The sequence below is a fragment of the Notothenia rossii genome (assembly GCF_949606895.1).
Source record: "Notothenia rossii genome assembly, chromosome: 9".
Lineage (NCBI taxonomy): Eukaryota > Metazoa > Chordata > Actinopteri > Perciformes > Nototheniidae > Notothenia > Notothenia rossii.
Window position 1 is genome coordinate 61518473 of NC_136907.1, and position 14572 is coordinate 61533044.

Sequence of the window (14572 nt, forward strand, 5' to 3'; positions counted from 1 at the left end):
TGACTGTTTCAATGCTTTGGCATCAATAGGATCAAATGGGATCTAAGCTATATTTAAATGATGGCAGACATAAAATCTTCGCACAACACTCACATATTTTCACACATGGTCACACACACACACACACACACACACACACACACACACACACACACACACACACACACACACACACACACACACACACACACACACACACACACACACACACACACACACACACACACACACACACACACACACACACACACACACACACACACACACACACACACACACACACACACACACACACACACACACACACACAAACTGCAGCAAAACCCCCGGAGATTGTGTCTCATCTACTAAGCCTCGGGGTGGATAAGTCCCAAATGTCCTCTGTTCACAGCTCTCATATCTGAAAAATCTGGTTAAAACCTGGCACAATTTTTTATATTCGCCGAGAGTGACAAACCCAGACAGAGAGAGGCTGTGGACCCACTTCTCAGCAGCAACTTAGCATGACCACAACAACAGAGCGGCTAACCACAGAACCAACCACTCAGAGGAGAAAAGCCCAGGAGAGAAGCTAAAAACAAACACAGCAAGTGTACAGATGTTCCGAAATTACTAGCTATTCATATGACCAAATCAAACAAATGAGTTCCCCTGCAAGATAAATTCCTGTAACTGACATGATGATATTTGCTATTCTTGCACCTTTTACTTTTTTACTCCCCAAAGGATGAATCCTCTGTCTTTGGTGAGCCCCTGATTCTTCCTCCAGCTCCAATAACTACCGGTAGGTCAAATTGTTGAAAATTCAGCATCATATCTCAATGTCTACTGTTCAGTTGGGCACAAAATATTATGCACATTCATGATACAAAGATGATGAATCATACTGGCTTTGGAGACAACCTGACCACTTCTCTAGTGCAACCATGAGGAATTATATAAACGGTATAATTGCCGTTAATTATTTGAACCATCTGCCCTCTCTTTTATTGGACAGTCAAGAGGGATGCTGTTAATTTCAGCTCATAACTCCTCATACTGTATAATTTAATATATTTCGAACATTTGTTGCGTGAACATCATCCACATCTTACATATATAATCTCTACTCAGTTTACCGTCATACTAAATGTGAAAAATACATTATGTGATTACAAACAGTGGCTGTGTCTTATATTCGGAGTGTATGTCGGTTCTGTGTGTGTGCACATGTGCCCAGCTCTTAGGCAGTGTGATTGATGCAGCCTGTCTCAACGCCCCCCCGAGAGTCATTCTACGGATCAGTGGCAGAGTCGCAGCATGAATCAGTGAGCTGACATTGTGGAGACACACAAGGTCCAAACTGCTGGACTCAAGGACGGGCAGGAATCTTTAAAACACACACACACTTCATCAAACACACGGACCCTGAGGAGTCTGGTGTGCAGCAGACAAATAAATACACACCTTTCTCTCACTCACATGGCATGGCGGTTGTTATATTGTTGCAGCAGGTGGTTTGTTCTGCAGCCTGCCTCTTTATACGGTTTCAGAAGAGTTCAGAGTTGTCTCACATCTTGTTCCTGCATCTGGACATCCAACACACATGAAATCACACCATAGTCCCCAAATCTACTCCACAAAATGTAAATTAACATTTGCCAGATGTTAAGTCTCCACAAGTAGAAAATCCAATAAGTATCCAGAGAGATTTTTCTGCCACCGGACAGCTATCCAGGGAGAAAGGCAAAGGAAAAAGGCCTTTAAAAAAATAATTGTAGGGACCTAGTGAACAGATGTTGGGGAAAAACATCCCCGTGCAATCACACATGCATTATCACATTCACAGGCACAACACTGAAGACCATAGCCAGATGTTTCAAACATAGGTGCTTTTCACACACAGGATAGCATAATTCAAACACTAAGTTGCCAGTAGAATTTCATTATCACTGGCCCCACCATTGTAACCACTGGCCCAGAGCATTCGTCCAAAGAATCGACTAATAATGAAGAAAATGAACACATTTGTTGCCATAGTAATTTATCCACTAACTACATTACTACTTGTACTGCAACATTTGAATCATCAGTTCTTCCTCATTTTCCTCAATTGTTCATATTTGGTTTATTAAAATTATTATATTGTGGTCATTGTAAAAGAAAAAAAGGAGGGTGACATTTCTGCTATGAGTATTATTATTTTTATGATACACTTTCTGCCTTCCTGTCATTATCAGGAGTTAGAAATGTAATGGCTATGTAATAGAGTAGAACCTTCATTATCCTAAACTGCTGGGACATTTCCCTACAGCGAATATACCTTTATATTTTCTACTCTTCACTTACTTATCAGCATAGGTCGGCATTGATGTACAGAGCCGACAAAAGACCTTGTTTATATCATCATATTGAAGCCAACTCCATCGATCAAGCCGGTGTGGCTGAAACTTTCTCTCCCTCTTCTTCTCATACTCCCTGTCACTCTTCTTTAATTCCTCCCGTGACTTTCTTTTATTTGAGCCAGGCGCTTGGCCAGTTATCGCTGGTATTAAAAACATTTTCGCGAATGGTTAGGTGGGGCGAAAGTCTGTAGTGAAGGAGCGCGCTCCCGCGAAATAATTTAACAAAATTGCTTGTCAAAATACCAATACCACAGGACAATGTAATTGTATGTCTTTACTATTTTTTGTTTTTTTTGCCGAGTGGGCAAGTGGAAAGTACGTTATGCTGGCCCGGGGTGTCTAAATAGTGCTTCCGGGCCAGCGGGCCATTTATAATGTCTAGCCCTGAGACGCTTCCCAAATAACTTTGTATTAACATAAGGCTGTGGTTTTTGTCTGGTGTGTCTTTGTGTGGCAGTGTGTCTGAATGTAAATAGGTCATCCATGTTGACTGAGCCTTTATATTCAGTCAGCAGAGCGTAGATTTCCCCAACCCTGGTATCTATTTTTCTTATGATTTGTCATCCAGCAGTCAGCAGGTTATTAGAGACAGCTTTTACATTTTAATGTTGCAAACCAACCAGGGTGCAAACTTGACAAGATATCACTTTTCAGAGAAAAGCTGACAGTTTATGCCCGTCGTTGCTAAGTAGCAATAAGTCCAATATGAAATCTGTGCTTAGTCACTCCATTATAAGCCCAAGTGAACTGTGAATAGCAGCTTCTTAACACAGTCGCACTGAATGGGAAAGAGAAGGAACATTTGAACACTATGAGGAAAGACAACTGTGGTTGATTTCTTAAAAGCTCATAAAGGTTTTCATTCAAGTCTGGAATTTTCTGTTTGGTCATATTAATCAACAATCAATATCAACTTGAGCAGGTTGAAATAACCTTTTTTAGTCTGCACATTGAAATCAAGTTAGTTTGTCCCCTGTAGTCTCCAAAAGTTTTCAGAATGCCTGCATTATAATGAAGTCAGTAAAAAAAGAAAGAAAACAACAACGTACAAACTTAGACCCTCGATGAAAACAAAGAAAATGTTTTATCACTACATAATTAGGCAGGAAAAATAGAAGTCTTTGGTCGTCGCTCACAGAGCAGGATGCCCTCATTGACGAAGCGTACAATACCTGGGGTGGGAACATCAAGATCAAATATGAATAAAAAACTAGAACACAAAAGAATCAACAGAATACAAACACACTGTCAACATTCACAAAGTGTTGGTCGCTTGTTTACGTCATCTACATCGATGACAATAAACCACAGCTCCCAGTGTTTCCAAAGAAAACTGAGCATTTTTCATCAATCTGAGTTCAGTGCGCTGCAGTGTGCTATAGTTTGTTTTAGTTTGCAATGAGTGGCGATAATGACGATGGTGCTCTGTACCATGCAATCATACCGTAGCAGCTTCTTCTTCCAGTAAGAACTCTGAGTCACTGGGGCAGCAAGTGTGAACTAAATGACACTGACATGATGTCTACTTTGACCTTAAGCTGATAGAGCCAAAACAGGAACAAGCCTTGCCTTGACTGCTGCAGTTTCATTGGACAGGATAATCTAGTATTTAAACAATCATTTATAGAACAATTTCCTGAACTCTCAACTCTGGCTCTCAACCAACACTAAAGTATATTTACCTGTTCACAGCAATATTAGACGCTCAGAGCAACTGCTTGTGGAAGTGAGTTAGTATAAAGTGCGACAAACTGCATGTAGGAGTATGGGTTGGATGGATGGGTCAAACAAAAGCATGACTTTCACCCACAAGATCGCAGTTTGTGTCCAGTCTGAAACAAATATCCAAATACTTCGTTTTTTTTTTACTGCTTAACCTACATACGCAACATAACTTACTTAACAAATGTATTCTAACCTAAAACAGGATGTTTTCTTTGACCCAACTAAGTAGCTCATTGAACTTACAAAGTTAAACATGGGTTTAAAACTGCGACCTTAGGGAAGAGTCGTGGTTTGACAGGCAGGGCTTCCCAGTCTTTTGAAAAAGTGGCGCCAGGGTCCTAACCAATCATCTGAGAACGAGTTGGTGTACACTGAGTAGACGGGCTGCTGAGCTGAGGATGCTAGGTTACATATCCACAATGTCAGTCCCAATCCTCTCATACACTCCTGAGAACATGAGTCTGCCACAAGAGGCACACACACGCACGCACGCACCTACACACACACACACACACACACACACACACACACACACACACACACACACACACACACACACACACACACACACACACACACACACACACACACACACACACACACACACACACACACACACACACACACACACACACACACACACACACACACACACACACACACACACACACACACACACACCCTTTAGGGAAGCATCACCCCTCTGCAGCTGACTGTCTCCTCGTACAGGGATGATGTTTCACAAAACCTGAGATGATTTCTGACTCCTCCTACTGTACTGTTTCCCCTCCAACCAGGTGGTCCCAAAATACTTCACAGGTCTGTGATTTCTCTGAGCTGATGTTAGCATGTCTGCATTTTTCTTGAGAAGCACAGAAAAGTGACAAGCCACCAATGCAGAGAGTTAGTTAGTGAGAAGGAGCACTTGCTGAGGAAGCCCAACTCCAGACCCATCCAACTTCAAAGTCAGCCAAAAACTGCACTGAAACTGAACATTAGCAGAGGATGCACAGTGCATCAACAACAACAAGGCGTGACAGCCACAGAGGAACAACAACACAAACAAAAGCTAAAACAAGCTTAGATAAAACCCCACAAGACAAAAAATAAAAGTCGATGTGCTGCTTGTTCATTAAGGGGAAAGAGTCTCTCCCAGTCCTCAAATAACTTCTGCAGAAACCTCACACACTCCCAGAACTATTTACTTTCCTCTTGCTAAAAGTACAATTCATGTTGAACAATTTTTCCACCAGGGTGTTTTCAATGTTTTCTGTACAAAGATAAAAAAAGACCTTTTTTTTCTTACATCTCCAAAAATAAAGAATAATACCATGACTGGGACAAAACAAATTTACCAACGACACTTATGTATAAACCGTACACACGATGCATGCAGCACACAGTTCTGTAAAACAGAGGTGATAACGTCTCCAATATGAAACGGGTCTTAGAAACCTGTTGCTGATCTTTCTCTCCGAGACAGAAATACCTTTCCATAACTGCCGTGTTCTTTCATTTAATTTTTAAACAAACAACACGTTCATGCAGCACAGCAGCACCTGTGTCGGAATCACGTGCCATAGTCGTGTCCCGCTTCATCTCTGAATCATCATTATCACCTTTATTCCAGAGCTAAATGTCACTGGTGAAAAAATGTATTTACCACAACACACACTATAAATGTTTATTGCATTCAGACAGAAGCCGTCTGTGTGGGCTAAAGGTAGACAACACTAAGTTAAATAGAAGGGAGATGAGCCCAAAAGGTTGATTTCCTGTGTGTGTGTGTGTGTGTGTGTGTGTGTGTGTGTGTGTGTGTGTGTGTGTGTGTGTGTGTGTGTTGTGTGTGTGTGTGTGTTTGTGTGTGTGTCACATGTTTCATTTTGAACTTTACCAACACCTAGACCTCAGTGAGGGGTGGCTGGCACAGCAGGGAGTCTGAATGGTAAATCAGACTAGATCAGATTTCTGATCGCTTTGGTGCGTATCTTCAGGAGCAAACATACTCAAAGTGATTAGTCACATGGACTACATCATATAAAGCAGTGGTTCTCAAAGTGTGGGGCGCCCCCCCCCCCAGGGGGGCGCAGAGGCATGACAGAGGGGCGCGAGAGACCAGGAGGAAAAATGGTTATTTAAAATAAATTTAAAAAAAAGATTTAAAAAAAAAAAAAAAAAATCATATTTTGAAAGATTATTGATTCGAAAATACTACGATACAGTACTATTACGTCTGGGTCTCTGTGTTTCATTAAAGCTTGGCTCTGTGTGTGTGTGTGGAACGAGCCATTTTGTGTGCGTGCGTGAGCGAGAGAGAGAGAGAGAGCGCACCGGAGATCGTTGATGTTAGCTTCTGGTACTAGCGAGCTACGCTAACGGATACAAGGAGTTCTTTCAACCACAAAGTGGAGGAGAGTCCTCTCCTGTCAGACTGAGAGGCTCAGTGAGCTAAAGGATTCTCTCAGTGTGTCTCAAACGTTTTGGTCACCATTAATGTAAACAATTATTTCCGAGGCACACGTTTACATGATCATTATAGTTATAAAAAAATAAGAAAGTAAATTAAAAACAGGTATGAAATACTATATGACATTAAAAAATGAATAAAGTTTAAAAGGGGAGTGATTTGTAAAATATCCATAAAGAAATAGTAAATCTGTTTACAGTTCTGTGTTGAGAGATGTATCCATAGATCTCTTCATTTTGCTCTCAAAGTGCACCAGATTGATGCTTTTAACTTCAATATTTAAAATGTTTCCCGGGGGTGCTTGCCCCCGGACCCCCCTATGTGAGGTCCACACACCACCTATAAAAATAGCACTTTACCCCTGCTTACACCTATATGCCGTGAGCTGATTATCGAGCCTTCATTGTAACAGTTGCGGGTACATTGTGTATATGCGTGGGGAGTGTTGCAGTAGAAAATTCCACTGTAGCGCCCGGTACATTAATGGGAAACCCTAAAGGTTTGAGCAACCTCTATGAAACGTCAAGCTACCCCACAGCACCCCCAAAATAAATCTCTGGCGCAGCCACTGAGCCTGACTATTTGTGTTGGGGGGGCCCGACTTTTTTTTTTCTCCAAAGGGGGGGCCTGACAGAAAAAGTTTGAGAACCACTGATATAAAGCATGCCTTTCTGTACTCATATACTTCTCATCCAATCCAGATACCTACTTACCAGGTCCCCCGACCGTGTTCAAAACGTACAAGAGCAGACCATGTACCGAAGAACCAGTAAGATTTAGTGCAATTAGGATCTATTGACAGATTTGTATCATTGGGGGACAGGACCTTTGAAATCTATCAAATGATCCATCTACCTATCCATCCCTGTTTACTTATTAAAGGGTCATGACTTGAATGTAAATGTATGTAAATATGAACCGTGCATTAGTAGCCTGTCCTGAGTTAGATTGTTATGTACATGTAAACATAAAGTGCTTATCTTGCTGTAAAATGAAGGTGCTAAGAAATGTAATAAAATAAATGTAATAAGCTGACAGCAATGGATTATAAAATTCACAAATGCAAAGTTGATACTTTGGAGAGAACAACCTTTACAATGAATCAACTATAAGACAGTATAACAACTTCCTCATTGGTTTTGAATGTCTCTGTGCGGATGACTCTTTCACTCTCTTGTTTCTTTAACTAGACATGTCTTTTCTCGCGGTATATATCTTACTTGAGCAGATAGGATGTTGTATAAATTGTGTCACTGTGAACATTCACATTGAGAAATATCTTTGCTTAACTTATTTGATGTCGTGTGACTTTGTTCCTTGCTAGATTTTGCTCCCACTCAAAACTGGCTTTGTATTTTCCTCTCTGCCATAATGAGCAACAGTACTGTGCAGCCCAGAGCATCCAATCCATGACAGATGTGTTTGTGTGTGTAGGCATGTTTCAATCCTCTGAAGTGATTGTATCTTCATATTCATTTTTCCACGCTTTAATTATTTTCTCCGTGTTCACAGAAACTGAGCCAGTAAAGAGAAATTATGTGAACGATTTTCTAAACCATCCACCTGGCAGAACGCCTGACCATCTATTCTGTTACAGTTGATCCCATCTAGTGGGTCAGATTACAGTAATAACTGAAAAATGTAAATTGGTCGAAAGTATTCCCATCACGAACCACGCGCTAGATAGTTTTCAGTGTCTCAGATTTCACAGCATTGGTATTTAAACCTTTATGTGGAATCCCCTAGACAACCAAAATAGAAGAAACTGTAACCCTACAAGTAAAGTTTCACACACACACACAATCTCTCTCTCTCTCTCTCTCTCTCTCTTTCTTTGTTAATGCGTTTCTTCTGGGTGTAATCTGACAGCTGAAGAGAGTCCTGTGTTTGACAGTTGCGATGAATATACACAGAGGGATGGTAGGATTAAAGGGAAGAACAAAAACAGAACACTGCAGCATCCAATGAATCACTTCAAATGACGTTTGCTCTCTTCAAAACTAGAACAAACACGTATGGTTTTATCCATAGCCCTGTGTTTACCATCTGTTGCATTTCTATGGCAACCTTGCATTACTGACCGTTATGGAACAAACATGCATTTACATAAATTAATATGTATATTATTTGAAAAGTAATACATTCAATATTTAGACCTATATATTGTAATTTTCCTAGTCATTCATACATGCATGAAGATATTAGTATTTGATATGATACTATACTATATATATATATATATATATATATATATATACTGTATATATACACACACACACACACACACACACACACACACACACACACACACACACACACACACACACACACACACACACACACACACACAATAGTCCTGTCCTAACAGCATGCTTTTAAAAACATTTAAACCTGCATCATCTGCATTGAAAACTGTAATATAAATTCAAAAAGCTCTATATTAACAGCTCTGTAAGGCTACACAGTGGTGTTTTGAGCTAAGTGCTAACATTCACATATGTGACACATTAACAAGATTAAGTTTAGCAGGTATAATGTTACCATGCAATTGTTTACCATCTTAGTTCATCACTAAACATGAAGTTCAATGGATGCTGAAGGACATATTAGTTTTTGGCAGATAAACATTTTGTGCTGTTTATACATTTCACTAAGTTTTACAAATGTGAACCTCATGGTGGCACTAAAAAAAGGTAAGAGGAACACCAAAGTCATGAGCATTTTTCCTCAAGGGATCATCAGGTCTGTAAAAAATGAGTCTGTAATTAATCTGAGAAGGGGTAAATAGTTTCTCTGGCCATCTTTGGTTGTAAAATGTAGGGGATCACAACAAGGATCCTTTTGTTTTACTCGAGAACTGGCACATTTAATTAGCAGTAGCTATTTGGATGATTCTGACACCCTGCAGGGTTTTGACCTGCTCTTCTCTGGCTCAAACCTGAGCACATGGCTACACATACTGGGAAAACAGACACAGAAATACACACACACACACACACACACACACACACACACACACACACACACAGTGTAGTAAACAACAGAGGGCGTCCCGGGAATCGAGCTTATTAGATGGATAACCTTGACTGCAACCACATGGTGTCTGCTCAGGTGTTACGTCTATTGGTTTCCTTCTTAGGGCACCCACAAACACTATTTCTACCATCTGACATCACTTTTTCCCCTCCAACTCTTCATTAAGTCATGTAATCCGGAGGTTCAGGGGTTACGGCGTAATCATACATTTCCATTTCAACTAAGTCAGCAGACTATCCAGATTGGTGAAATGCCAGGGCTAAAAGGGGAACATATTGGTTTACAACTCAACACAAGTCATCCACACATTATCACTACATTTAGGTCTGTTAAAGCTCCAAACATATACTGCCTTATGTCACAGGTAGCTATGACTCGTATGAACAAACACACGCACAGCATGGACAAGCTTTGGGCAGGTCAAAGTTAGAGAGAATACGTAATTGTCCATCACAAATAGATTGAAAGTAAAGTAAAGAATGTTTTACATATTTTAACATTCATCTGCAATCAGTAGTTACAGCATGGCAGTTGATACAAATCCTGTTATCCATCATGGGACTTTGCCTCATTAGTGAGCAGGTTGGAGCAACTACAGAGCCCATTTCCTTTCGCTGAACAATGCATAAATAAAAAAAATATGTTTTTAGTTCAGATTCAAGCAGAGTGGCTGTGATGTGTTAAAACGGCACATGTTTCAGTCTGTGTGAAACGTTACAATATGAGCACCATAATGTTTTATCATGAACAATGAAGAGCTTGCTTCAGATCAGAGGGTTGGACCCCAGCCAGCTGGTATACAGATAGAAGCCTTACAAGTCATTATGTTGTGTACGTTCACTGTTGAAGCTACACAAATTGTGCACACATACGTTTAAGCCTGTGTTTACATGGCTTTCTTAAAAGTGTATTCAGGAAATGCATTTAGTGTGCCAATTGTTTATCCTGGGGTGTAATTAACCAGCAAGTCTGAGATTATTACAGTATTAACAAGAGGGCAAGTTAGAGATAAAGATAAGAATAGCAAGGAGATGAAATCATTTAATTAAACCTGACGCTTTTCTAGGGGAAAAACATTCACACATGCAGACAGCAATCATTTTGAGTGACACACAGTCTGACAAGTGACTGGAGAGCCTAGAATTAGTCTTCCCTTTGGGGATCTGTGGCCTTAATACTGGTGTGGATTGAAATGACTCATTAATTATCTCAAACAAGGTTCCAAAAAGCTTGGTCATCGCCTTGAGCTTTATTTGATGTTATTTTCTCAAGTTTATTCAATACTCACAGAATATTTATTCCTCTTATTTGTCCATGGCAGTGCAGAATTGTGTGGGTCATGCTGATGAACGAGGTCTCATATTGTTGCCAAAAAAGAATATCCTCTCCATTAAAAGCCAGCCATCACAGTTCTGATTACGGGGCTCCAGACAAAACACGAAGGGAGTTCATTTCTTGTGTCATTTCCTTTCTAAAGGCTAATGACTTTCCAGATAACAAATATGGTGGGGTTATCCCAAGGGCTCGTCATTGAGAAGTTAAATCACGTCTTCATTTCAGCGCCAACAGAGGATCCGCAGATTGTAATGATAGCAGGCGATTGCTGCTAAGTAAACACATTTCCCTGGAGACACCTCACCTGAAATGCAACAGCCCCTTTTTCACCCTGTACAGCTCAGTGTGTGTGTGTGTGTGTGTGTGTGTGTGTGTGTGTGTGTGTGTGTGTGTGTGTGTGTGTGTGCGTGCGTGCGTGCGTGTGTGTGTGTGTGTGTGTGTGTGCGTGCGTGCGTGCGTGCGTGCGTGTGTATGTGTGTGTGTGTGTGTGTATATAAGTTGGAAGTGTGTTTTTATATCCCTTCGGTTTGGAGAAGACGAGAAATTGATTAAATTCTCCGAACTGTTAGGTAGGTGAAAGCCAAACAGTGAATTTAAAACAAAGACAGTTGACACCCCTAAATATACCACCGCGTATAAGAAGACCACAAGAAGAAGTGTGATGAAAAGAAATTGAATGGAGAAGATTGAAATAGATAAGCGCAGAGCTGCATAATATTCCCACAGTGTGAGCAACTGATATATCAGGGGAGGAGATGGACATTGAGAAAAGGAAATAAGTGATGGAAAGAGGAGTGAACGCGGCGGAGGGAGGGGATGAGAGGGACACTGTCACTGATGATGGAGGAAGGTCAAAGCTATTCCACAGTTGAGAGAATCTAATGATGCAAATCAGGTCCGACTCTCAGTCAGATCCCAGAAGAGACGCCCAGAAATCCTGATGTTGCTTGATAACATATAGAGAGAAATTCTGCATTTAAAATATTCTCAGTCTGTAACATGCAAGATGTCAGCGCCATTTTACTGAGTGAAAAGGCCACACCTGTCCAAAGAAGAAAGAAGGGGAATCTTGTGTAATTTGCACAGCTGAATGCATTCTGGCTGACTGACTGGTACAAATATATAACCGTCGATGTGGTAAACAACGGGAAAAGAAATTAGTTGGAGAATAAAGGGGGAGGGGGAGAGTGTGACAGCTTTCCATCCCCAGTCTTTGAAGAGCAGCAGGGTGCCGGAATGACATGGGGGAGAACAGTTACAATGAATATGAACATAGCTTTGACCTGAATGCATGAACTGATTGCAAATTTATCATAAATCGCATACATTTCTAATTCTATTTCTAAAATTGCATCTGGTCTAAAAATGCACAAAATAAAATATGGAATACATTGAAAAATATTCCCACAGCATGTAAGATGACTCTCTGTCGAGCTGTTGTTAATAAACCATATCACCAAGAAGGATGTTCATGTAAAGGGAAGTGCAGTATGGGTACAAGGACGGCGAATACATTACATATGCATACATGGCAGGGATGTAGACGGCAGAGTAATTGCAGTGCTTCATGGATAATGATGACCCTGTTAGCCCGAAAGCGTATTGGCTGCTCGTTTCTCTGATTCCGTCAGCGCAACCAATGGGAGCCGTCGCTACTGTTTCAGATGTGGGGATGAAGGGGCAGAACGAGGGGGGTGTGAAACACAGAAAAATAGAGGTGAAGGCGGAAAAAAATGGGAATGTATGACGTGGGGAGAGAAATGGAGAGTGACAAGGATGTAGATGCAGAATAAAAGAAAGCAGGAGAGAGCTGAATCCTTTGTACTAACTAAACAAAGGGGACAATCCCTGAGCACTGATAAAACCGTTCAGCTTGTGGAAGTTCAACACCAACAGAGCATGTGTGTGTGTGTGTGTGTGTGTGTGTGTGTGTGTGTGTGTGTGTGTGTGTGTGTGTGTGTGTGTGTGTGTGTGTGTGTGTGTGTGTGTTGTTCAGCTCTGTGTATGTAAGAAGATGGTGCTTCACAGGACATAGGCTACTGTAAGGCGATCATCACATTTCCAGGATGTTCTTCTCACCAGAAACCCTAGAGGAGGATACAAAAAACCCCATATACACATACACACGTATGTAAACAATGTGGCTCTGTAAACACTGTAGAGCAAGGTCATGATAAGAAACAGATCATTGTGAGGAGGAAGAGGAGGAGTGGGATCACACGGTAGGACGTTTCTAGAAAGGTCATATAGGCAGCTGAAAAAGAAGTGTGTGTGAAAAAGCTAGAAATTATGAAAACAGGCAAATTCACAATAGCTGGCTGCAATTGATTATGCCCATGTACAACAAAGTAATGCATTCCCACAAACAGTCCTTCACAATCACTTGACCTCCATGCCAAATGTTACTAGGGGAAAACAGTGGTCGTCCGCCTGCGGCGCGTTAAGGCTGCGCCGCGTTTTTGGTCCGGCCTCCTCCGGCGTCATACCCTACCGGGCGCGTTTCACGAGCGTTTCAGAAGCATTACGGAAGCGGAGCGTTGCCCATGCCGGCTCGCAGTTCTTGTTGATTTGGGCATATTTCCTGGACATTTGTACTTCTACAAGAAAGTAAGTAGGCTACGTAGTTAAATGGTTTACTTTTGTGTCTGTTTAAAATCGTGTTTATTGTTGTTATTTCCTATTTCGTTGTGTTGTAGACTACAGACATAATTAATAATAATTGTAATAGTCCAGTTAAAAACAACATGAATCAAAGATGCGTTGCTGTATTTTAGTGGTAAAAAAAATGCATTCATCATCATAATTATTCTATATAATTTACACACAGTGTCTGTAAACCGAAGGAGAACGCTGGCCTTTATTCTCCTACTGGAAAGACTACAGAGGAGGGATGGGGGGAGGAGAAGGAACCGGTTTTGGGGGGTGGGCCGGATGCTGTCACCGTTCCACTTCCTGCCCGACATTACCTTACGGCTGCGTCGCGTCGAAAAATAGACTTCAATCCTATTTCGAGCGGAGCCCAGCGGCGAGACGCTTCTGGGACGCTTCTGAGCCGTAACGCGGCGCGTCTGGTGGAATAGCACCCATTGACTAGAGTGGCCGCGATCCTTGCGGACGCCGCGGCGCGCCCGTAACGCGCCGCAGACGGACCCGGTGGAAACTAGGGATAAGGGTTGGGAGGGTTTTAAGACCAACCAACAGACCAAGCTTAAGAGCTGCTAAAAAAACAGCACTATGGGAACATTTAATGTCAAGAATGAATTCATCATACAATCGAAATGATGTGAACAGCTACCAATGAAATTGCTTTGTCAACCGCTGCTTCCAAGGTCAATAATGATCTCTCAATCTCAATATCTGTGTCTTGTATAAGGGACTATTGGAAAACTCAAAATATAGTGAGTGTTTGCTCAAATCCCTAAAGTTACTGGAGCTCCCACTATACAGCTATTGTCAAGTAATGCGTCTGGAGAAGAGTTTAACTTACTGGGGCTCAGACAAGGCCCACCGGACGCCTTGATACTGTATATGTTAAAGCACACATGTCCTGTAATACCTGGTGAAGCCTCAAGCCTCAATTTGTTGATTTATTTACAACCTTTCTTCAACATAGCAATGTTGCTGT

The 14572-nt window shown here is 41.3% G+C and overlaps 1 protein-coding gene across 5 annotated transcripts in view; it reads right to left on the bottom strand.

The window, feature by feature from the left end:
• The window catches only part of lingo3b (leucine rich repeat and Ig domain containing 3b), a 46537-nt gene that overhangs the window by 10331 nt on the left and 21634 nt on the right, over positions 1-14572 (bottom strand). For 2 of the 5 annotated variants that reach the window (XM_079650153.1, XM_079650152.1), the window contains one exon: positions 1447-1568. The exons of the other annotated variants lie outside the window; for them this stretch is intronic. The gene's annotated coding sequence lies outside the window, so the exon portion shown is untranslated. The remainder of the gene's footprint in view (positions 1-1446; positions 1569-14572) is intronic. 5 annotated transcript variants of the gene reach the window in all.